Raw genomic sequence first — 25,248 nt, 5'->3', positions numbered from 1 at the left:
CAAAGACATGCACCACGCTCTACATGAACTAGCAGCAGATAGTGTTTGCTCGTGCCGTAACTGTATATTACAGTGTGGCCCATTATATCAAAGTATCATGTAAATACTTTATGGACCACTTTCTCATAGTGCAAACAGACTAAAACTGCTCTTCAGTGGATTTCAGTGGATTTCTGTGGAGATGTAATTATTTGTCATAAGTGAAGAACTGAGCTTAAGTCCATGTAACTCCACGTCAATATGCATTTACATCAAAGCTAACGCTGCATCCTCAGACTGTGTGCGCTCCAAGGTTCAGCCTAAGGACTCCAAACTATGTGTTATCATCCGTAAGAGCCTTGTGCTGTCAATTTATGGGTCACTGCAGTGAACTAGTGGCCTAGATATAACACAAGATCCTTTTACTTCAGCCTTGGTGTGTGTGGGTGTGTTTTTATGGGTGTGTGTGTGTGTGTGTGTGCATGATTTGAGAGAACATGGCTGGTAGTTTCTGTAGTGCAGCAGTCAGGGTGTTTTTTAGGACATGATTGATTTTGAATATGTATACAGCGCAGGTGAGTTTGTTCATACTTACCATACCATATATCAAACAAGTCCACACAAATACCAAGTGTGACTGAAGCTTAAATATGAAAGACCAACTTGTCTTAGGGACAAAAAAAGAAATGGGTGGGACAGATGAATGACATAACGGTGGACGGAAGGAAACCATTCATCCTGTCAGAGAAAGACAGGAAGAGAGGGAACGCTTTGTCACTTAAAAGAAATTCCTTTCCGGATGTTTCTGCTTTCAGGATATTGGCTGTGTCTCTGGAAAACTGCCTGCTTCCAGGGAAACCTATTGGATTACTGATAACCTTGGAATGGATAGGGCCATCACTGAGGGTGTGTATGTGTGTGTCGAAGAGAGAGAGAGAGGGAAGACAGTGATGGGCGGTGGGTTCAGCTCGCTTCATTCTTCTTCTCCTTCCTCTGTTTTCTATTCTTTCTCTCACTCGGTATTGTCATGGTTTCCTCTTATAGTTAAAGCAATGACAGGTCTGACTTTAAATATGTGTGTAGGTTTAGCTTTCAATGTTCCCTCTAAATTATTTTTGTCCTCCCGTGCCGTTGCGGGGGTATGGCTTTCAACTGCACCGATGCCCCCCGTGAGAGACCTGTTTTATTATTGCGCGGAAGATTTCAGAGCGTTCAAGCACACAACAATAAACACAGTCACACCCGCGCTCACACAAGCACCCACCCAATAATAAGGCTCCAATAACATAGGGGTCTTTACTCCAAGTTGTCTCCAAATCCCCCAGTGGCAGGCCTGCTCCTCGGTTGCCATGGCAACAGTAGTCAGGGCAGCCACGGCTAGCGATAGCGAGGAAGAGGAAAGATGAGAGAGAGAAAGAGAGGCAGAGAGAGAGAGAGAGAGAGAGAGAGTCATAGGGAGCATTGATGTTTGTGTTGCAGGCAGGGGATTTGAACACAGTCACAACATTGAAACTGGGTTGATCCAACGTTGCTGAACGTTAGAGTTGCACCCAGCACAGTGCTGGGAGTGCGGCTTCAACTGGGGTTGGAAATAAGTGGGCTTGTAGGTCATGTTTACCCCTGCGTGTGTGTGTGTGTGTGTGTGTGTGTGTGTGTGTGTGCGTGTGTATTTGTATGTGTGTTGGGGTAGAGAGAAAGAGACAGAAGTGAGAGAGAGAGAGATGAAACTGCAGAGGCAGCACACTCGCTCATTAACTCCCTCGGCATGTTCATTCGGTCTTCATGTTTGTGTGCGTGCAGATGAGCTCTGTGTTTGTGAGGACATGCTCAGCCATGCACAACACAGTGGCTGTGAACAGGATTCAGTCCACATTCTCTGTTGCTTTAATATTACATTTACAATATAGGAATATATGATGCCAATGTTCCCAGTTTGTTATAAGTTAATAAAATGTGAGTGTTCTGTAACACTGCATAAAACAAGAACAGTTGAATCTTACTTAAACAGATATCCTATATTTTGGGCTTCCTTTAACATAGTTTAAAAGCTGTCTTACGCCCTCTTGACTGTGAATCAATATATAGCATTGCAGCATATAAAGCATTGCCATTGGCAGAGATGTGAAAAGAATTTAAGAGGTGAATCTGCTCTCATTTCCTCTCCTCTCCATATACAGTACCTAGTAGTGCAGCAGAGACTGGATGCACGACAAACAGGCAGTTAGTGTCAGGACTCCGATGGAAAATCCATAGTTTCATTACAGGCCCAGTGGTATGAATGTGGCCGGGAGGCGACCAAAGCTCTATCACAGGCCCTACGGGAGCCAAAATGGCTGCATTTAGTGATGCAGTGGAGTGAAGAGGAGGCAAGAGGGTCAAGACTGCCGCTGGGAATGAAGTGTGTTAGAGAGACAGAGAGAAGCCGCCAGATAAAGTTCATGTGCATTAACTGGCACAGCTTCAATTGTACCCCACTCACCTTCAGAGACTTCTGCCATACTGTGTGTGTAAGTGTGTCAAGGACCTCACAATATGATATGACATCAGTGCTGTGGGTCGCAACATAATGCCCTTTATTACAGCTCAGATAGTGAGTTTATATAAAATACACAATGCTTTCTTTACAAGGTGATTTCAATGGCTAAATTGCAGACTTCTCTTTGCTATAGTCCTTTAAAGAAGCTTGTAGTCAAATTGAAATAAACAAAGATAATGCACAGCTATTTGTTAATTGCAGCCCCATAAATAATAATGTGTCATATTACTGCAGTGATTCATTCTGAATATAATGCTGATTTCTATCTTAAATTGTCAACTTAAATCAACGGTACTGGTTTACTTTCTTCATTTGTCTTGGCATGAATGCTAATGTGACATAACGTGATACTATCATACTGGCACAGACATCCAAACACTCTCCACATATCACGGCTACGCAGGGTCCTAAACTCATCTTTTTCATTTCAAGTACAGGGATCCCTCTGTTCAACACAAATCACAAGTGACTTCCCCTCACACAGATCTTTCCCTTCTCCATCACTAAAAATCAAGCAGCGTATTAAAGGCACGCAGCCACTTAGAGTTATTGGAAAAGGCCGGAGGTGAGTTAATCTGGGAGAAGGTAGCGCTCAGGAGATCCAGGCTATTGTTTGTTCCTCTAGGTGATTAGAGTTAAGAGGAAGGCTTTAAGGGAAATTAGCTTTCGATTGGACCTTCTGATAAAGATGTCGGATTGTAATTGTTTGTGACCTCCAGGACCACCAAGTAAAGATCAGGTGAGACTTATTGTCCACAGTAATGTGGATTGAATTGAAAAAAAAAAAAAAGTTGTTTATTTGCTGAAAGTTTTCTGCACACAAAATGTCAAAACAATAGGGAAATATTTGAATCTCCTCTTCTTGCTCCTCTTTTAAACCACCACAACCATACTGTAAGGAATGTGGTTGGATGGACGACCTTTGTTTTGGCCAATGATGTACTTAACTTGCTTATGTCTTATGTCTCTGACTCGAGCTCCGAGTTTTATGTTTTTTGTTTTGTTTGTACTGTGTTAAAACTGTACAAACAATCCTCGTTTTCTATATTTTATATATCTACCATTTCTAGGAATGGTTTATCTCGTGGCAGCTAACCCACTCGGACATCCTCCCATCCATCCATGCCTCCATCTCCCCATCCTCCTCTCTGGGCCCCTGATGAATTGACAGCTGTATTTTTGTCACATCCTCGCCTCCACGTGTACCTAACCAGATGATATAATGTCAAACCTTGGAAAAACAACCCCATTCCTCTGAGGAAGAGGCGAGTGAGGAATTGCAGAGGAGAGCTGGAGTGGAGGAGTAGGAGATGAGAGGAGATGCGACACACACACACACACACACACACACACACTTAATCAGACTGATTGCTTGCGGCTCTGACTCCTCTCATTGCATCATCTCTCTAATGCATTGGTCCTGCATCACTCTCTCCCACTGCGTGTGTGTGTGTGTGTGTGTGTGTGTGTGTGTGTGTGTGTGTGTGTGTGTGTGTCAAAAAAAAATAAAAAGCAGGGTCCTCAGTAAACTGGTAAAAGCCACAAAGGGCTATGTCCTGATGTTATGAAACCTTGGATGTTCACCAAAATGCGTGTTTGTGTGCTTGTTTACAGCCTTCTGATTCACATCTAGTCAAGTCTGTTGGATGCAACAGTGTTGATATGTAGTTAACATTTATCATGAAGTCACTCTGCTCAGAACTCATTTATATGGAGTCAATTTCATTAGCAGTCAAACCTGCATCCCTCAGTGAAACAGTTTGTGAATAACTAAATGGAGTATTGAATGACTGGATGCCTGGATAGATGGGTGAAACAGCTGAACAAGTGAGTACGCAGTGTTTAAAATGCACAAACAAAATGCATATTTCTGCATGTTTTCGCTTTAGTTATGACCCCCTTTAGAGACGCATACATTCACTTGCGAACACTCACACGCACTCTGTGACTTCTTCTTCATTCCCATCTCCTCTGCTCACAGAGAGCGATGGAGCCAGGAGCAATGCAAATTGGGTAAAATGTTCCGGAAAGTGGCTTTTCCCACTGGGACTTCTCAACTCCAGCTCTGAGTTAGCACTCTCTCTCTCTCTTTCTGTGTGTGTGTGTGTGTGTGTGTGTGTGTCACAGTTCCTACTTCTTGCTCTTGCATTTGTGGGTGTGTGAAAGCAAATTGTTCTTCATGTGCTCGTGTGCATGAAAGTGTGTATGCCTGGATATGCGTGTGTGCGTGCGTGTGTTCTTCTCCGTTTCTCCCGGGCTGCCATGGGCTATGGACCGTCTTCCATGTGATTTTGCGGTGGGTGAAGAGAGACGGTGCAAGAGAGAAAGAAAGCGTGTGTATGAAGCAAACGCAGTGGTGGAAATTGAGGGCACCTCTCTAGTCAGACCCCACCAATTAGCTGCTAGAAAGGTCCAACTGGCTGTTAATTTGACCGCCGGCATAGACTGAGAATGAGACGGAGGAAAGAGAGAGTGAGAGAGAGAGAGAGAGAGAGAGCGGGAAGAGGAGGAGAGGGGGAAAGAAGAGTTTAGACTGGAGGGAGATATTGGCTTTTTTTTTTTACTGAGTAGCCTCTGATATTTTCACAGCGCAGTGTGAAATCAGATGGAAAAGCTCATTACCTTCATTTTTTTGCACCCAGGACTTGTCAGTTGTTTGTCATTCAGAGTAAGACCTTCAGTCTTTCACAGTTAGTCTACATTGTTAATCCACTAAGTGATGTACACTGATATACTTGCGTGAAAAACGTCACCCAAATACTGATATTTTCTCACATGAAAAGGTCACAGATGATTTTTTACATACTGATGGTGACCCACAGATATCCCATTTCATTGTTTCCTCGCTTTTGTGTTTGATAGCTGGCATTATCTTCCACGAGCAGTTAAACCTGAATTATTTTGAGAACAAGCCAGAGTATTGACAAAGCATTTAACTGCCAAAAAAAAAAAAAAGAAATCCATGAATAAAAGTTAAAACAATCAAAACAATCCGGCTGCTGTTGAAGTCAGTTTGTTTGACTCGCTCGGAACAGTAAAACTCTGAGAGGCTGGCGGTTTTGAATGGCAAAAATAAAGTCTTTCATATGTTGCCAAGTCCCTTTTTATCGTTGAAGAACGACATCACATGCCCTCCTGTGAGCGTGAATCAAGTTTACCTCCAGATGAACTCAGGGCCTTGGTATGTTTTTCTGGTTTTTGCCGTCACTCCCACCATGTCCGTTGCGGGGGTTGTATTGTGCTCATTTGAATTTATTGCCCTCTCTGCATGAGTGAGTGAGTATGTGTTTGTGTGTGTGTGTGAGTATGTGTGTGTACCCAGTTAGGGCGGACAGTGAAGCATTGCCCTTCCACAAATGGGCTGTGGAAAACCTACAGGTTGGACCATCTGCCTCTTGCATGTGTGTTTGTGCGCGAGCATGTGTGTCTTGTGACTTTTTTTTTCTGAATGGAAAGGTATTGTCTATTCAAAGTTTGTGACCTGGCCAAGAGCAATTTACCCATGCACACACACACACACACACACACACACACACACACACACAAACAGTAGATTTATGCAGCGGCTGACTCAACAGACTTGGCATCGGAAAACTTGGAGGATGCAGGGGAGGAAGACAATGGGACTGTGATATTTAGTTTTACTGGAAACGGCGCAGAGAAGAGGAAGAGGGAGAAAAGAAAGGCAAGGAGGGAAACTTAGCAGAAAAGGCGAGAGAATGGGCAGGGTTTTAGGAAGGCAGAACTGTAAATAGTTTAAGTACGGAGGCAGGGAATTAGGAAGAAAAGGGAACAAAAACAAGCCTGTGAATGTATGTGTGGACGGACACAAACACCATCTATCTCCAGCTACAATCTGTCAGCGAGGGGGGTTCGAGCTGCAGAAGTGAATTCATATTAGTAGCAATATTGTGTCGTAACGATGTGGAATACATTTTCATCATGGCACTTATCTCAACAGCCTGGCAAACGCAGCACCATTAGACGTATTTACATCAAATCCCTCCCTCTCCGCTCTACACCTCCCCTGTGTTGTTGTCTCCCAGGAGGACACCAGCAAAGTGTGTGTTTTTAAACACAAGAAGCGAGCCACGCCATCTGTAACGCTCTCGTTTCTGGAAATAAGAATATAAGTCTAATTGAGCTTTTTAATTGTCCTCTAAATCCTGCTGGGCGCCCATGCTGCTGCTTAATGGCGTGTATGTGTGTGTACACGTGTATCCGGTTTGTTTTTGTTGTTTTGCAAGGAGTGTGTGTGTGTGTGTGTGTGTGTGTGTGTGCGTCCACATGAGTCAGGAAGCAGGAGAAAGAGAGACTGCGTAAGAGCCATTCATGCAGGGGTTGGTGCGTCATCTCGACTCTTTTTAAGCCACTTTGAACCTATTTTTGTGTGTAAACAACTGATTGCTTGCCAGTGTGGCAGTTCAGTTCTAATCTAATCACATGAATTACCCATTGTATGGCAGCAACATAGACTGTGTGAGGGAGTGGATATTTAATTTCTCCATGGCTTCAAGTCAAGTTAGCACAGCTGGAATAGAGTCATCAATACGTGTGTGTGAGTGTGTGTCACTGTATAATTAACACCACCTCCAATCAGGCCTTATCTCTTTGATTGCATGTTGGTGTAATTGTCTGTGTGTGTGTGTGTTTTTGTGGTTGTACACGTATGTGTGTGTGTGTGTGTGTGTGTGGGAGAGAGAAAGCAATCTAGGACGAAGGATTTCCTCATTTTTCTGTATGGACTACTTCCCATGCTCATACACACATCCTGTCGCTGTCTGTGGGGCAGTGGGAGAGAGACGAGAGGAAGCGAAAGGGCAAGATAAGTTGGCAGATGTTTGAGTGTGTGTGTGGGTGTGCATGAGAGAGAGAGAGAAAGAGAGAGAGAGTTAAAGAAAGAGACACAATAAAGAGCGCTTCTATAAAAAGCAGTCTTGTGACAGTCCAGTGCTCTCAGCTGACCGTCTGGAAACTTTGCTGTGCATTCTTTTCCTTTCGCCTATTTTGGTCCAAGGGGGGGGGAAAGCCTTCTCACTAGTTGAGCATTTTCCATGTGTATGTCAATGAGGTGACGCACATTAACCCTTAACACAATTTTCACTTACTTCCACTCTTTTTAAAGCTTTATTTGAAGCACAGCGCCCTGCAGAAGGAGTCTGAGAGAGCTGGTTTAGAAAGCAGACTGCAGAGGAGGAGATAAGGGATTTAATGCTTAGTGACATGTGTCAGAGGCTGCTTTGTCAGGGGCACACAAACAGATACTAGAGCCGTCTCCGTAGATGCTGATGTTGGCGCACAGTATCCTGATGCCTATGCCATTTCTCATCAAGTTATACTTTTACACCACTCTGCTTGTACCGTACCACTACTTCTCTTTAGTGCAGTCGCAACATCAGCAAAAACACTGCGATAAAATGTTGACATACAGAAAAAAAACTCCTGTATCTTCCTGGGAAAAGAAAACACTGATGAGACTGGTGGTTGGAGGGGGAAAAAAACAACAAAAAACAGAGAAAAGCAAAGATTTATCTTTCAGGTCACGCCTCTTTTCTTCCTTTCAGTTCCTGCCTCGAATTGTATCCGGACCCTCATCCAAATTGAAACTGACAAATGGTCATCTTCCTTATTTGTCATCTGTTGTTGTCTCTCTAACGTTCTTTACTTCTGGCTTTCTCCTGCATTCCCCCCCTCTCTTCATACCTCCATCATGTCCTCCCTTTGCTGACATAGAGGAATGAGAGTTGACCCAGCTGGCCAACACTTTAGACAAACTCTGCTCTCCGTTTCTCTCTGTGTTTGCCTGTCCTTCGCTTAAACATGCACACACATTATCTGTTAGTAATTGGCAGCCAGCAGCCTCTGATTTTTAAAAGGCCTCACACTCATCAATCAGCTTTTCTCGAGCTTTCCTCTCTTTTTTTTCTCCTCCATCATTCCTCCTTTTATCTTTTCTTTCAATTCTTTCTGTTCTTTCTTTTTCAGAGCTGCCCTTCTCTCTGTTTGTACTTTGAGCCTATGGGACCACTCTAAGTTCAACTCTTTCAACACATTACAGCATAATATTTTAGTTCTGGTTTTGTGCCCTGTAAATCATTTGAACACAGTTTCCCTATGTGGGAAACACAAACTATTTAAAACAAAAGCCTCACGAAAACTTACAAAAGTTTTGAAAACACTCACTTCCTGGTTTTCTTGGTAATGTCCCCGTTGATTTGAATGTCGCCAGATTTGTTCATGCTAATTGTATGAGCGCTGCCCAGCTCTGGATGGAATCAGGCACCCACAGAAACATGCAGCAAGTCAATTACAGCTTCTAATTGTCATAATTTGGCAGGAATGTGGTTGAATGTGGGTGGGCTATATCATCTGGATAGCTTTGGGTGTCAACCAAACCCATCCCCACCTCCTCTCCAGAGACTGCAGCCATTGGTCGGGAACCATTGTGTCACCATGGCTACAGGCCAAACCAGAGGCGGGGCATCTGTCCCCCACCTGGTCGTACCAGCTGCTCATGTGCTGCTGCTTTGGCATGCCTGGAGTGTGTGTGTGTGTATATGTGTGTGTGTGTGTGTGTGTGTGTGCACGCCTCTGTGTTTGTTTGCACGTCAACCACAGTGGAGGCAGAGTGGTGTGTGTGTGTGTGCACAGGAGTGTATTCCTGTATGTTTGTGCATACTGTACACTTCCTCAGTCATAGTCTATCTCTAACTGTGCCCTCTGTGACCCCGCGGTTACATAAGGCAGTGTAAAGTGGCGCTAGTTGTGTAGTCGAGGTATTAATAGATGTTATTTGAGTGCAGCACGCCAAGCTTGCAGCCCACATATAGAAGCAAACGATGTGTCTGCTCAGCTCGGTCCAGAGGCTGAAAATCTGTACCCACCTCCTGATTCAGTGTTACCCGTCCACGCTTTTCGACTAGAATGTGGTGGGTGAATGATTTATTATCACTCGGCTCCTCTCATGATAGGGAGACAACATCTGCTCCCTGGTTTTGTAGGTTCATTTCCTCTCATTGGCTGAGAAGAACTGCGAAGTCTAAAAGTAATGAAAAGCTCCTCTTTGATTAGCGTAGGTACATTTCTGAAACAGACAAAGCGACAGTCACACCCGTTCACTACAGCGATCGTCTGCTGTGGGTGTGTAAACGGGCAAAACTCAAGAGCACTCCGCAAACCACATTCCTCTCATTCCTATTTCTGTCACTGCCCGTATTAACTATTGAAACGCATCGACTGCCCCGGTGTTGGCTGCGATCTGTGGTGGTGTGTTTTCATAAAAGAGACAGGAGGAGTGAGATTGGAATCCAGATCAAGTTCTCAACAACAGACCGGACAGATGAACTGATAGACGGACTCTCCCTACACACCACACAATGTTTTAAACACACGGTTTAAAACGTATACTTTCGCACTAACAAATGACCTGTTGACCTAAGGAGATGCTGCGTTAGCTGATTTAAAATCCAGTGAAGGGAAGTTATTGAGCAATTACAGTATTTTTGGAACATTTCAAAACACTTAACCAGAAGAGACAAGGGTGAAAACAATGTCAAAAATGTATCTTCCTCATTTTTCCTTTCCATTGGCATCATTTCTTGACTACATCATGACTATAAGGGATTAAATAGCACTTGAGACTAGGTCATGTCTCCACTTCAGTGTGTGTGTGTGTGTGTGTGTGTGTGTTTGCGTGTGCTTGCACACATGGCTAGCACATCTGCTGAATGTCACTATGTATTCTCCACAGCTGTTCCCTCTCTGTCACACACACACACACACACACACAGAAATGGTGCAGTGTTGAGTGTGTTTTAATAGGGTCCAGTCAGAGCAATGTGTGGTCTCTTATTCCCCGTCCTCTCTGTGGATGACTTCAACAGCTCAGTCTCTCTTTCTCATCCTCTCGGTTGTCACTCTCTGACACACACACTCCATAGACTGTATATAAATATGGATGACGCGTCTCCACTTCCTACCGCTATGCAAAATTCAAGCCAAAATATCTCCTTTCCGGTAGCTGCCATCTTACTTGTATGACATCATTTGGAGTCAGAGTCTGCGCAGTAGAGTCGGGCGGCGAGATGACGGCCTGCGGGACACGCCCCCCTCCTCAGCCGCCCCGCCGCCTGACGGAGGTTTGACAGCGGCTGTCGCAGCTGTCAATCATAACATCACATCCCCTTTTTATATCATCAAATAACTATTTAAAAACAAACTTATCTGAAAAATGAGCACTTGGACAAACATCAGCATGATAAGAACTACCTAAAATGACAGAAACCATCTTTGGGAAAAATGTATTTGACGTGTACTTTGATTTTTTTGTTTGGCTCATGTCCCATCCTCTAACATGGAGGGGGCCGGATTTATGACCTATACTGCAGCCAGCAGGGGGTGGTCAAATATTTTGGCTTCACTTTTGGGGAGCTGTCATGTCGTCCATCTTTATGTACACACACACACACACACACACACATATGGAGAACAACATTTTCCCCATTCGCTCTGTCCGGTCCAGTCTTTTGGCTCTTGAATCAGTCATGCTCGTTGTATTTGGTGGGCAGCAGCCAAGACCGTCCCCGTGGACCATTACAGCACACTAGGAGAGCGGAATGAGCCGGGAGGGAGGGAAATGGGAACTGAGCTGAGAGATGGAGTGAGATATAAAAATGTAAAGAGGAGAAGAACGCTGAACGAACAACCCAGAGATGAAGCGGTGGAAGAAAAGGCGTTGAAAGGGTGTAGTGGAGGCGTGAAAGCCACACTGCCCCAACTCTCACTTGTGTTCCTGTCAGTGGCAGACTTCCCAGTTCTCCTTTCTTTCTCCTCCTTCAGTTTCAGAGGTGGATTCCCGGCACCAGGCCCCAGAACCCAAGCCAGGGACTTTCCTCTGGCTCCTCCCCAATGAAGAGTTAGCAATCTGGGCAAAAAAGTGGGTGGCCTCACCTGGGGCTGGAGGGGCATTAAAGCGGGGTGAGGATAGAAAAACAGTTACGTTTTGTCTTGCCCATAATGCTGGGTCAGGCTTTTGGTTTCAGACAGCAGCTGTTCTCTTCGCTTGGGTGGAGAAGTTGGCGACTCTTCCTGAAGGAAGGGAGAAGAAACAGCAGTGCTACATTACACTACTTATTTAGTGCGTATGTGCATCCAAAAAGCCTGTTAAAAAGAAATGACACCATCCGCAAACCACCCTCTCCACAAACACTCCTCAAGGATTTCTAACTTTGTGAAGATGTGTGTACACAAATATGCACAAGTTCATTCAAACCCACGTACTATAGATACTTAAGCATATTTTCACCCACCTCCAACTCCCAGTCCAGATCTAGTGCATCAATAACTTTAACCTCATCCATCAGGTCATCTCTCTCAAACTCTCAGCAGAAGGCATTATATTTAGCCTCATGCCAAGAAAAACAGAGGTCTGCCTGACGGAGAAACTCAAATACAGTCCAGCCATGTTTAGCTAACAGCGCAAACCCCACCAGACGCACAGATCACATACCACATCACCATTTAACTCAACAGCAAGGCACAGATCTTGGTGTTTTTTGACTCAGGCCCAAAGTTCATTTTTTTCCTTTTTCTGTCCAGTAATGTGGAACTAACACAGTGCATGCAACAACGCACACACACACACACACACACACACATTCCTCTCACTGCCTCCAGTGATTGTTATGAGGTTACTGTGCCAATGTCTCATCTGTTACCTCTTTGACATATGGAGTGTGTTGGTGGATAAGTATAGACTGGTGTGTATAAATGTGTGCACAGAGGTGTTTTCACACGTACAGAGGTAACGTACTTATAAACATATACCAGCACACACAGACACAGTTGTTGGTGAGGCAGTAGAGGATTGTATTGAAGGGCAGGATTAGGGCAGTCATGTTAGGAATGTGCCTCCTCCTCTCTTCTACAGAAACCAGGAGTAGCAGACACACACACACACACACACACACACACACACACACACACACACGTACATATATAGAGCAATCCTTAAACCCAACACCCAATACCTTTCCCTGAGTTTGCACTTTTGACCTTCCTGTACAGTATGTAACAGACACTGAAAGAGAGATTGGTGATATGGGCAAAATTAGTATTGCGATAATTATCACAACATTAACATCTCATAATTTTGAATAGTTGAATACAGTGCTGAAATGATTACTCTATTAATCAGTTCATCTTTTAAAGGCCTGGACACAAGCCTGTATAAGGGCGACTTCAAGTTTGGTGAAGTTTGGTGAAGCCAAACTTATAATTTAAGTGCTATTTTCACTTATATTCAACCCTTCTTTGTCGGAGTATGAACTGCCCCACAAAAAAGGAGAATAGTTTGCAGACTAATGAGGTGTCAATAGTACAAATACGTCCTTTTAAAATAAAGTGAATTAACTCATTGAGGAACAAAGTTTGCTAACTGATAGTCAATGCTATTTAGCACATTTTAGCAAGCTAGCTAGCTCAGAGAGCTTTTTCCCTCTTCAGTAATGCTTTAGTGAATTTAAATTATGTAAATTCCTGTGAACAAAATGCCAGGGAGGAGTAAACAGCACAGGATAGATGGTAAGAAGTGCATAGAGCTATTGTGACTGGCTAGCCCTAGCCAGTGTTGCCAGATTGGTTTGATGTTTTCCAATAAGTGCTCAATATCCACCCAAATTGATAAAAAAAAAAAAACATCCAAATATTATAGATAATAAACAATGCAAATTCATTCATAAATAATAGCAACAGTATTGTGTCTCACCACAATACTTCAATATTGCATGATAATAAAACAACAATTCACAAGTGCATTAGAACACAGATGTGAGCTAACAGAATACATCCTACAATGGAAACATTTAAAAAAAGAAACACAAATGAATTTGGCTGTTTCACTTTCTGATGCACTAAGTCTTTTATCAAGCCAAAAATATTATTATATACAATATTTTATTGTATATGATTGAGAATTGAGGATGTGTGATAATATAAGATGTCTGGTAGATTATGAGGAGCATTTATCACAATTTTGTGACATTTAAGATGAAGAGCATGACAAACAGACAGTTTGTGTCCCAGGGTGGAGTGGTTCATCTTACTGGAACACTAAACTTACAGGATTACGTTCTGAATAGCATACCATGCTCGCAGACTGCCACGCATTGATTTAACACACACATACACACACACACACATACAGGGCCAACCACTGCCAGCCCACCACTGCTGTAAATCGCTCTAAACCACGCTATAAAAACTCATTTTAAACACCATCTGCATTCCTCGTTCTTTACAACTGCCAGACGTTATTTGTGTGTGTTCTGTCATTACTTTTCTCCCCCCCCTCAAATCTCCTCTCATTCAAGCCACCAAGCTTCCTATTGTTACCAGTAACCTTATTCTTAATTTAAAACATCTTCTGTGTCGCCAACTAATGATGATGTGGTTTGGCGGGATTCAGCCGTTTTGTGCCCAGCGCTCATCTTGACTTTGTTTACGTCAGTCACCAACTTCTCCCTGTCTGTTCTCTCTCAATCTTTCTTTTTCTGCCACGGGTGTGTTTGTGGTCAGTGTTGCCAGATCTCGTGAGAGAAACACGCAGTCAGGTTTATGGAAGGGTTTTTACCTACTACAATGTGAGAGAGAGAGGCCACTTGATCAATTTATATATATATATGTATGTATGTATGAATTTATTTTGCATTTCATTTGCAACCATTTCAAAAATACTGTAACTTGTAATTTTATGGTTGTTTTTTTTTAACTCTAAAGAAGTTGAACAAAACCAACCGGTCAACAAAAAAATGAGGAATGAATAAATGAATCAATGAAAATGAAAGTTAAGAAGTTGCATAAAACAAACTGACCAAGTAATTATGTCAGTGAAGGCAAAACAAAGATATCTTGTTGGCCTTTTAATACACATACTGGACCTTTGACTGGCCATCTCATTTAATATATGGAAAAAAAAAAACTTGTCTCTTGTCCTCCTTGTCTTGTCATCAGCTCTGTTCCTCTGTAACAAATCATATTTTCAAATAACATATCAAAAACATCTGGCAAGGATTTTTTTTAAAACATTTTTTTTAAGGCATTTTTGCTATATTAGACAGGTATAGTGGAAAGGATGGGATATAGAGAGAAGGGATGACATGCAGCAAAGGGTCTGAGTTGGAATGGAACCCGGGCTGCTGTGGTGAGGACTCAGCCTAACATTATGTGGTACATGCACTAACCGGTGAACCAGCTAAGGATTTTAATGTCGGCTCGTACATGTGTGGTTCTGACAGCAGGAAGCGATATTTGACAACTTAGATTGAGCTCAGTCAAACTTTATTTAACGTTAGACACATAGGGAGTAAGCCCAAATAAGAAACTACACTTGAGAAACAAGTCCAAAAAAACACAACCCAGGACTAGCAATATATGTAAGCGACTTTACACAAAAACGAGCCCAAAGTCGCTTATAATAAGCAGACTTGGCAACTGTGTTTGTGGTGTGGGTAGGAGCTGAGTAAGGTTTTTTTTTTTTTTTTTTGCTTGTGTTTTGGAAAGACAGAAGACGCTGTTGAAAGGGAGACAGCTCAAAGTAAAAGAGGAGGATTAACAGGCAAATGAAAGTGTCAAAACAAAAATAAAAAGGAGGGTAAAAAAAAAAAAAAAAATTGAAACTGAAGAAAAACCAGAGGTGTTTCAGGAGGGGTGGTGATATAAGATGAACAGAGGGAAAGATAGAGAAATGAAAGAGGCGGAGGAAAGGGAGGCATTTGTGGCCAGGAATGGTTTGGCACACATTACACTTGAGGTGTGGTTTTGGCCTGGCTCCCATTAGCCTCTTGTGTTACATCCATTACAAACATCTGCACACACACGCATGCGCGCACACACGCACACACACACACACACACAAGCACACACTCTTACACGACGGCACAGTCAAAACAGACCCACATCTTAACCACCATAAAATTCCTCCGCCATAATTCTGCTCCTCCCCAAGAAAGATGGAAATCACTCATCTCTCCCTCTCTCTCACTCTCTCTCTCTCTAAAAGATGCTATTAGAGGCACCAGTGGCCATGTAATCACTTTGGCTCTCCCACAGGAAGACACACACACATGCACACACCAACACATACACACACACACACACACACACACCTACCTTGGTAATTACAGCTGAAGATGAGGTCCTATTCGCTGTAATCCCAGTGAATGGCTGATCTAGTCAGTAAATGGTGGGTCAAGCGGCGCTGCATAGTGTCACATCAAGAGCGGCATTGTGTGTGTGTGTGTGTTGTGTTGTGTTGTGTTTCTTCAAGCTATTAATTGATGCCTTTTTAATGTGACTGATGTAGATTAACTCAGTGCACACAATTGCACACTTGCATGTATTCACTGCACGCAAGCACTCTGCTACACATGCAAATTAATAGACCGTCTCACACACTTTGTATGCACACACTCTTTTCTTTCATACAAACACACCCTCCCCCACTACTACACACACTCAATACAAACACTTTACTCCCCAGCCGGTCTCTTCCTGTGTTGAACGCGCTCCGCTTCTCTCCTCGAACCTGCGTACGCACTCCATAGATGATAGCATCGCTCCCCCCTCGCTGCATTTAGCACTCTCTCCAATCTTTGTTTAGTTTCCCACCTTCCTGTGTGCGATAAGGCTAGTAGCTTGTTCCTTTCCCTTAGTGGCGTGACTGTTTAGCAGTGGTCCAGAGATGCCGGTGTCAATGTAGGAATCATCTGCCAGGTTTCTATTCTTATATGCACACACTCATAGCTATATAAATATTAAATATGGTCTTTAAGGGTATGCATGTTATGTCTTTAACATAAATATCCTCTCAGCAGTCTTTGATGTAAATGTGTAATATTATTTCGGTTGAGATATCCCATAAGGGATTTGTGTTGCGCTTCAATGTAAGAGGAGGTCTTTTCTCATTTGAATGGCGACACTAAAAAGGCATTCAATTGAAAAGCTCTATCTTCAAGTCTCATCTTATTGTATATGATAATGTTGTGGTGCAATTTCTTCCCCCGTTTGCAAGACAGCTGATAAAATCAGTCATAGTAAAGCACCTCTCCAGATGCTGCGCTGCTTTTTTCACACTCACAGCCTCCTTTTGTTTATGTGTGTGTGTGCGTGTGTAACTCCATGCAGATGATTGAGTTAGTGTGATTTAGTGATGGTCGGAAGATGAAATGCCGCCGCCGCACCGTGTCTAGCGACTCGCTACACACACTTATCTGACGACTGCTAGCTAAAGGCATTTAATTTGGAGGGAGAGAGGAGGGAGGACGCAAAGGTAGAGAGGAAGGACTGGGGGGGGAGAAAAAAAAGAGGTACATAGGATCCATGGGAGATGAATGAGAAAGAGAGGCAGAAATGCATCGGAGGGAGAGGCTGAGGATGTGAGACATGGGTAGAGATAGAGGGATAAAGCGATGACAAGGTGTTTTAATTTCAGCAAGCACGAGGATTAAAAGTCCTTAACAGTGATGAATAGGTTTAATTTGCTGTAAAAGCAGCTCACTTTCTCCCGCATTGTTTACACATATTGTATGCATGCATATGCTCTGGGAGAATCATACCTCATGTGGCTTGGGCCTTTTGTTCCTTTTTCTCTCCTTTTTTTTTTGTTTTTTTCTCCCATTCTCTTCCTCCAAATCCTGTAACTCTGTGTTTATGTGGCTCTAGCTGTGTGTATGTGTGTGTGTGTGTGCGTGTGCGTGTGCACGTGCGCACTTGTGTGAGTATGTGACCTTTCGTAAGCTCTGCTGGTGAAAGGCCACAGGCTCACACATGAATAACCATGGCGTAGACATGCGGATGAATACCAAAGCCACTCAATAAGAGTTGGCATAGCAAGTAACCCGATAGGACAGAATACACTAGATTACAAGGTAGGGATGGACGATATAGCTGAAATATGTATCATGATAAAATATTTCATTTCAGTTGATTTTGATCATTATTGATCATTTTTAATGATCTATTTTTAATAAAGACCAGGAAAAAAAAGGTTGAATTTAACCACTTTATATATCAAGGCACACAGGTAATCATTTTAATATTAACACAACAATGAAAAACACGCTCATTTCCTCACTCTGCACTGTTTCTGTCGTCGTGTCACATGTCGGTGGTGCGGCTGAACAGCACGCCTGTTAAATGATTGGCTGTTTGCGTGTCACGCTTCATTATCAAGGGATACGATAGGCTGTTTGAGCAAGAGAGGGGAACACATGCTCGGGGTTTGTTCATGCAACTGAACTTTGTGTATTGGTTATGTGCTTTCATGGCGGTTTACATTTAATGCATGGAAGTGAAACTATTGAACATTATATCGAACAGTTTTCTTATTGCTATTGATGAAGTGTTTATCGCCGGTATCATTTTTATCACCCCAGGCCTATTACACAGCCACGTATCGGAGCTCATTGACGAGTGCTTGATGTAAGCTTCAGGAGATTTGACAGAACCTGTCAGGTGTAGCTTCAGAAATGGGTCCAAATAACCCTTTATACTTCACTTCTATTTTTAGGTGAATGAAATTCTCATGAAATTGCATCATGTTTCATCCAAATCTCAACTCACCTCATAACAGATTTTGTTTTTTTGGAAAAGGAACACGAGATTGTCGTGGTAGATAAAAAAAATTTTAAAAAAAGTAGGAGCCAATCTCATGTAGAAACATTAAAAAGATAACAGACAGACCTTTGTAAGGATTGTTTTTTAATGGAGCAGTGATAATGATAGATGAGCGCTTGATAACCCGGGACTCTTTGTGCTTTTAAGTACTGGAGACTTGCAGGTTAGTGTCAGTGATGTGTAATAGTGTGCGAAAAAATGACTGGTGGGACGTGACAGTGTGTTTGAAAGATTAAGACATTTGGATGCTGCACAATGCAGAAAAAAGGGAGGAGAAGAAGAAGAAGATGATGATCTTCTACACATACTTTCCTCATTTCCATTTTTCTTTCCCTCTCTCTTCTCTCCAGCTGGGATATTTGTCCAGGCTAGTCTATATATACTTATCCATATAAAAACATAAAGGAATAAATAATCTCAAGAAACACTCTTTCACAAATACTGATGAATCTCATGCCGTCAAAGCTCTTTTAAAGTAGAACGATGGAGAGTAAAGTTCATGTTTGCATCTGCTCTCCTTCCCAGACCTTAAAATAACCTGCCCCAGACACACACTGTGTTTTGATAGTAGACACACTGACATTCCAGTGTGTGTATATGTGTTCGAGTGCACGCCTCCTCCATCATTGTCACCATAGCTCTTTGTCTGTCTTTGGTGCTGCTGAGAGAAAGGCTGCCTGGTCTCTCACTGTCTGACCCACATATGGTACAGGTTTACTCTGTTCTCAGCTGTACTATATGTGTATGTGTGTGTGTGTGTGTGTGTGTGTGTGTGTGTGGGGTAGTGCTGATGAGGGATTTGTCCCATAGATGTATCGGGATGATCACTCACTCAGGCGTAATGCTCCATCTGCTTACACACACACACACACACACACACATATATATACCACCTTTGAACAATGAGAGAAAAAAAAGAGTCTCTTTTTGCTTTTTTTTTTGGTTTCATTTCCTGTATTACCATTAGAAACTAAAAACAGCCCTGATCTCACACACACACACACACACACACACACACACACACACACACACACAGTGAGTGGGAGAAGGTGTGTTTCCTGACGTTTCACATGGCAGTTGTTGCTGTTCCAGAACAATTGATGGATTTGTTTTGTGTCTTGCTGTGCTCAAGTTGTGCCAGGCTCACAGTGTGATAGGAAGTGAGTGATTTCAGCTCTTTATCTGCCGCAGATAGAAAACGCAGCTTAAAGAGGGACAGGGAGGATATGGGAAACGTTTACATGAAGCTGTCATTAGGCAGTCTCCACCGAGACCAATATAATGCGGTCAGACTCTTGTATGCATTTATTTGGCTGTGTGTGAAATAACCGCGGACACGCTGAGAGGTTTTTAGGTTCGGGATTTGGATGAACTTTGAAGATAAATTTGCTTAGAATCTTTCAACTATTCCTTCTTCTATATTCTGATGATACTAAATAAATTCAGGAGCGTTGGGTTAGATCACATGATCTTCACCAGCAGATGGAGTTTGTGGATGAAAACAAAAACAGTGTTAGCAACCTTAGGAAGGATTACTTATAGTAAAAGGGAGACTGTTCTGAGGCCAGTAGGTGCCTCTTGGATAAAACATTGCAGTATTAACAACAGTAGGGCCCTGCTCAGAACAACCAAGAGGTATGTTACCTTCCACAAGATCACAGAGGTACTAGAGTCCACTAATACAAAGTACTGTCATCTACTGCTCATTCATTCACTCCCTCCCATCGCTGTGTGACTATAGGACCCTGCCACTTTTCTCTTCTCTATTCATCACCCTCTTGCTGCTTTTCTTCATTTCCTTTTGTTCTGGAGAGGGCCACACTGAATTCCCCACTTCAGTAGGGCCCCTTAAACACACACACACACACACACAAATACACACGGGGCCCCCTTCCACATCAAAGTCAGGAATGTGGGGCCTTCGACCATTATGCATTGGTAGACCAAGTTGTGTTAAGTTTACCCCCCTATAAAGGTGGTGTATATGTGTGTGTGTGCGTGCGTGCGTGTGTGTGTGTGTGTTCATACATTCTATTAGTGAGCCAAGTATGCTTTATGTTCACACACATCTCCAAATGTACTTTGAAATGTCAAAGCCATTACCCAGCTACGTGCTCACGCTGGATTGTTATGGATCCCGGACAGACATGGGAACACCTGGACCAGTTTGTTCAGTTCGTTCCATGTGATGCTAATTCACTGTCTTTAAGAGCCTTTGTTTCTCTTGATTTTCCTTCTTTTATTAAGTTTAGTGGAATAATTTGATACAGAAAGTGCTTCTTTGAATAAAGTTTCTTCCTCATACTCTTGCGTCCTTCATAAGCTCCCTCAACCCTGCTCCCTTCACTTTTCTTCCTCTCTCCTTCTAGTTCCCCTCCTCCATTTCTTCCCACAGCGCATCCCATGCAATAGCAGACACAGAATTGATGATGTCTCTCTCTCTCTCTCTCTCCCTCAGCTTCTAAGTCTCTCACTTTCATGTATACAAGCTCCATCAGTTGTCACTTGCGGCTATGACAGGCATCATTCTCATTGACACGCCACTGTCTTATCACCCAGCTCTCTCACCGTCATACCCCTCAGCCTTCCTATCACCTTATGGCTGTCCTGTGTGCCTATCAGAGCTAACCAGGCCTGCCTGGCACAGATAAAACCCGGCATTAGGGGCTTTTGGGTGGATCGGCGGGTTGAGGGAGGTGTTAATGCACAGAGAACAGATTAAAAAAAAAAGGATGCCGGATGTAGTGGGAGGAGGAGAGGGTGTAGCTGGGAATCTTTCAGCGTGGTGATGGTGCGCTGTTTGGTTTTATTTGGTTGCAACCTTTTTTTTTTTTTTTTTACTGTAATACACAGATTATGCAAGGTTTCTGAATACCAAGAGGCATGTTGCACACAGGGAAATTCAGAGATGGTAATAAAATCTCTGGGGATGTCAGGGAATGTTTGTGAATTTCAGAAATGGCCCACTTTATATGGAAGCATCAGAAGTTATGTTACAACTTGTTTTGCTCATTTATCGCATTAGACATCAGATTTCAGTTGTTGTCAACATTGTAGGACCACTTCTCTCCAGAGAGCACAGCTGTGGTGGGGGAAAAAAAAAAAAAAAAAACTCCTTCATTTCTTTGTTTTTCCCAGTTCTGCTGAGCTGACAAACAACAATTAAAATCCAGGAAGGAGTAACAAGTGTAGGTCATGGCCATGGAAGTACTCTAAGTAGCAGTTATGAAAAAGTCTTGGACTTTGACATCGGAGCCATAAAGAGACAAATACTGAATTTTTTTTTTTTTCCTGCTGTAACTTATTCAGCTGCTATCCTTTTCCTGTGGCTTTCGCTCCTCACTATTCTCCACTCTTAAACACTTTTTAAAAGCTTATTCTATCTTCACTTATTTTCCCAGCTGCCCTTCTATCCAACGTTTTTGTCTTCAAGTGTCTCTTTTTCTTAAATATACTTCCGCTTTGTTTCCTCGCTGTGTCAGTACTTCACTACATCATTACTTAAGGCAGCGCCTCTAATGTTTTTAAAGTCTGTTAAGGTTACATTATACATGTTGATGAGAGAGCAGAGACGGGCTTTTCGGAAAACACAAGCACAGCATCGTTCTGTGAATCCATCCATCAAGCACTTAGCAGAAAGCTAAGCAAGACAAGGGAGACAATGAGACAGCAGCGGCGTCTCTCATCATCACTGACGAATGCATTGATTTCTTGACTTGGCACACACACACACACACACACGCACAAACACACACACACGCAGAGCTGTGCATGTAAACATAAACCTATAAATCTTTACACGTGTGAAAAAAACATACCAAAGTTGCTTGCAGATAAATGTGACCTACACACATATGCACAGGCATGCACACAAACAACACGATTCATTTTCGACATTTGTGTGCGCTAAGCTCTTCTACTAGAAGCTCTAAACCCTCCGAAATGTATGGCTGCCTCTTGTTAACCTGGTTATTAGATTGTAGCCCTTGACTCTCAGGCGCAGTAGCTCGTTTTGATTTGATTATACAAACGCTCCTTATGTATCCCATCAATCCATCCGTCCATCAGTCTATCCATCTGTTCAGTTTGTATATTCTACAGTCCTTTGTTCTCTCCCTGATTTCAATATTCTCTTGATAGGTTTGGCTTCACTGCCTGTTGGATACATTTATTTAATTTATTACCTGTTGTTTTCACCCGTCGCCAGCCCTCACTCACCCGCTCTTCTGTTTTCTCTCTTCCCCACCTTTCTCGCTCTCCGCACACATTTTTCTTATGGTTAGCACTGCATATGATCTGAGAAGGAAAGGCTGAGTGAAACAAAGACATAAAGGGAAACAAAGAAAGGAGGGGGAAAGTGTTATTTATTGGATTTAGTAGCATAGCAGTGTGACCGTGGCGTTTGAGTCCCTGTTTTGAAAGCGGTGTCGCAATCAGAAGCGTGTAAAGCGAGATAAACTATGATGAGACGTTCGTTTGTACATTTTGAATTTTGCAGACTGGACGATGCACAGACAGGCAAGCAGATGGATACAAACAGAAGATAGGAAGGCTGACAGAAAGACAGACTTTTATTCTCTGTATTATTCTGCATTTCTATGTCCAAAACCAGTCTCAGCTTGGGACTGGTCATTAGCCACTGAACTGGACTTGGGTGTCTGGTCCAGAGATAGATGTTGCTGCCAATGGAAATGCCTCTTTTTTTATATTTGAGAGAGAGAAAATGATGGCGGGAGCCCATAGAACAAACACTATTCTTTCACCTCTGCATGTGTCAGCTGGCATTTTTCCTTATATTAGTTGTCTGTACTTCAAAACTATGTTGCCATGCGCGTTAGTATATGTGTGTGTGTGTGTGTGTGTGTGTGTGTGTGTGTGTGTGTGTGTGTGTGCTCGTCTAAATGCGAGCCATCCGTGAATGAAATGTATCCTTTGTTTACGGGCCCATTATCTAGATAATAACATCCATATTTCCTCTCATCTCCAGTGCTTTATCACAGCCTTATGAGCTCTTTCTCACTATCTCTCTATCTTTCTCAGCTTCCCTCTCTTTCTCTCTCTGGCGCACACACACACACACACACACACACACACACACACACACAAGCAGGCAGCGAGAGATAATGGGATTGTTGCCCCTGGTTTCTTTTGGTGAGATTGTAAATAAATTCTTTCATCTCAAATGTGTGCGTTCGTGTGTGTGTGTGTGTGTGTGTGTGTGTGTGTGTGTGTGCATGTACATATCTATCAAAGCACTTATTAGGGTATGCATATCTATCATGGTCTGTCCATGCTGGTGTGTGTGTGTTTCTCATCTCTTTTCATCTATCTGGGTGTGAACCTATCTGTGTGTGTGTGTGTGTGTGTTCAGTATCATTTTCCAGCCAGTCATTGCCTGCTGTCCCTTCCTTGTCACTGTGGGCTGATAGCAGTGCGAGTCGACAAAGCTCAGTAATGGAGAGCTGATACTTGCCCTCCTCCTCCCCCCCGTCGCTCTGTGCTTTTCATTTGCTGCTGAGATGTCTTTGGCTCACAGCCATCCCAGCCAGCCAATCTCCTATCTTGTATCTGCACCATTACTTTCCATATCTGGGGAAATTATTCGCCATAGCTCACAAAGAAAATTTGAGCGTGCCGTGCATGGCACGCACTCGCTCGCTTGCACTGTGCTACAAATTACTATGTTTGTCCACAGGTGTATTGGGTGATTAAGTTTCCATTAAAAGCCAAAGATAGTAGCGCATTGTTATTCTCTCTGGGCTTTATGCAGGGACTTCATGTTTTCATACGCGCCGATTTGTGTCATTATTTCAGTTTTAAAAGTGTTTTCATTAGTTTCTCCCAGTTGCTGAATAGATGTGTCTTTTCTACAGTTGTAATAACACCATGCCTCTTTTCACAAATATGATACTATATTCAACAGTGCTATTAACACAGTCTTTCAATTAAGCCGTTTACATGACTCTGTAAAGCAGCTGTTTTCAACCTTTTTCTAAAATGTTGGTAATTTCACGCTGCTGACTACTATAATAACCACCTGTTACTGCTGAAGTAAATGCAGCCTATCGCCCCAGCTGGAGAAACATATACAGAAACTACTGTATGTGTAGACTCCGGTTTAAAGAAGAAATACGCAGTGTACAAATGTAGATTCATGGGTTGTATATTGCAAGGGAGATATAAGATGTGAGAAAACAAAGATTAATGCGTTACATTGTTTCACCATGTCTTTGTGCTAGTATGTGTTGCAAATATAGAGCAAGGAAAGGAATATGTTGTTTTTGATGTATTATAACAAAAGCAACATCATTTTCAATGTATTTTTTGCTGTTTAACACTATTTTATGACTTCTGTCAAGCAACAAGTTACAGTAGCATTCTGGGCTGTAACATACATACATGCTTTGTATGAACCTGCCTGCAGCTGCTCTAAAGTAAAAGCCCTCTCATCATCATCATCATCATCTTGCTTTCTCTTTTGATCGTTTTTACCGTTGTGCTGCAGCGATTAGTTGATTATTCGTTAAGTTGATTGACTTGAAAATTAATCAGCCGCTATTGTGATAATCAAACTGTTTTAGTCATTTTTAAGGAAAAATGTCAAACATTTGCTGTTGAAACTTTTATGTGTCATTCATGATAGAAAACTGAATATCTTTGGGATTTGGACTCTTTATCAGACAAAACAAGACGTTTGAAGTTATCAGCTCGGGCTCTAAGAAATACTAATGGGCATAGACAAAATGATGAATCGATTAATTGAGAAAATTATCGGCAGATAAATCAATAATGAAAATAATCTACCTTACTTTCCTACTTTCTACCTTAATCTTACCTTATTTTACTGTCAAAGATCCTGTAAAGCAGCTGCAGGCAGGTGATGTAGACGGTTTGCAAAAGGGTGTTAGGATACGGTATGGGTGTTTGAGATGACCTGCAAGTTTTACTCATTAATGAACGTTTCTCTTGTGGACATTGTTATTGCAATAATGACGCGAATGATACTCTGTTCAATATGATTTGCAATCTTACATGAACAGCGTTGGGTTAGACGATGCATG

The 25,248-nt window shown here is 42.5% G+C and overlaps 1 protein-coding gene across 4 annotated transcripts in view; it reads left to right on the top strand.

The window, feature by feature from the left end:
- The window catches only part of LOC121893940 (plexin-A1-like), a 191,984-nt gene that overhangs the window by 64,846 nt on the left and 101,890 nt on the right, over positions 1-25,248 (top strand). The window lies entirely within an intron of this gene.

The sequence above is a fragment of the Thunnus maccoyii genome, chromosome 3 (genome assembly GCF_910596095.1).
Source record: "Thunnus maccoyii chromosome 3, fThuMac1.1, whole genome shotgun sequence".
NCBI lineage: Eukaryota > Metazoa > Chordata > Actinopteri > Scombriformes > Scombridae > Thunnus > Thunnus maccoyii.
The sequence above is the reverse complement of the archived record's forward strand: the minus strand, read 5'-3'. Positions and strand labels throughout refer to the sequence as shown.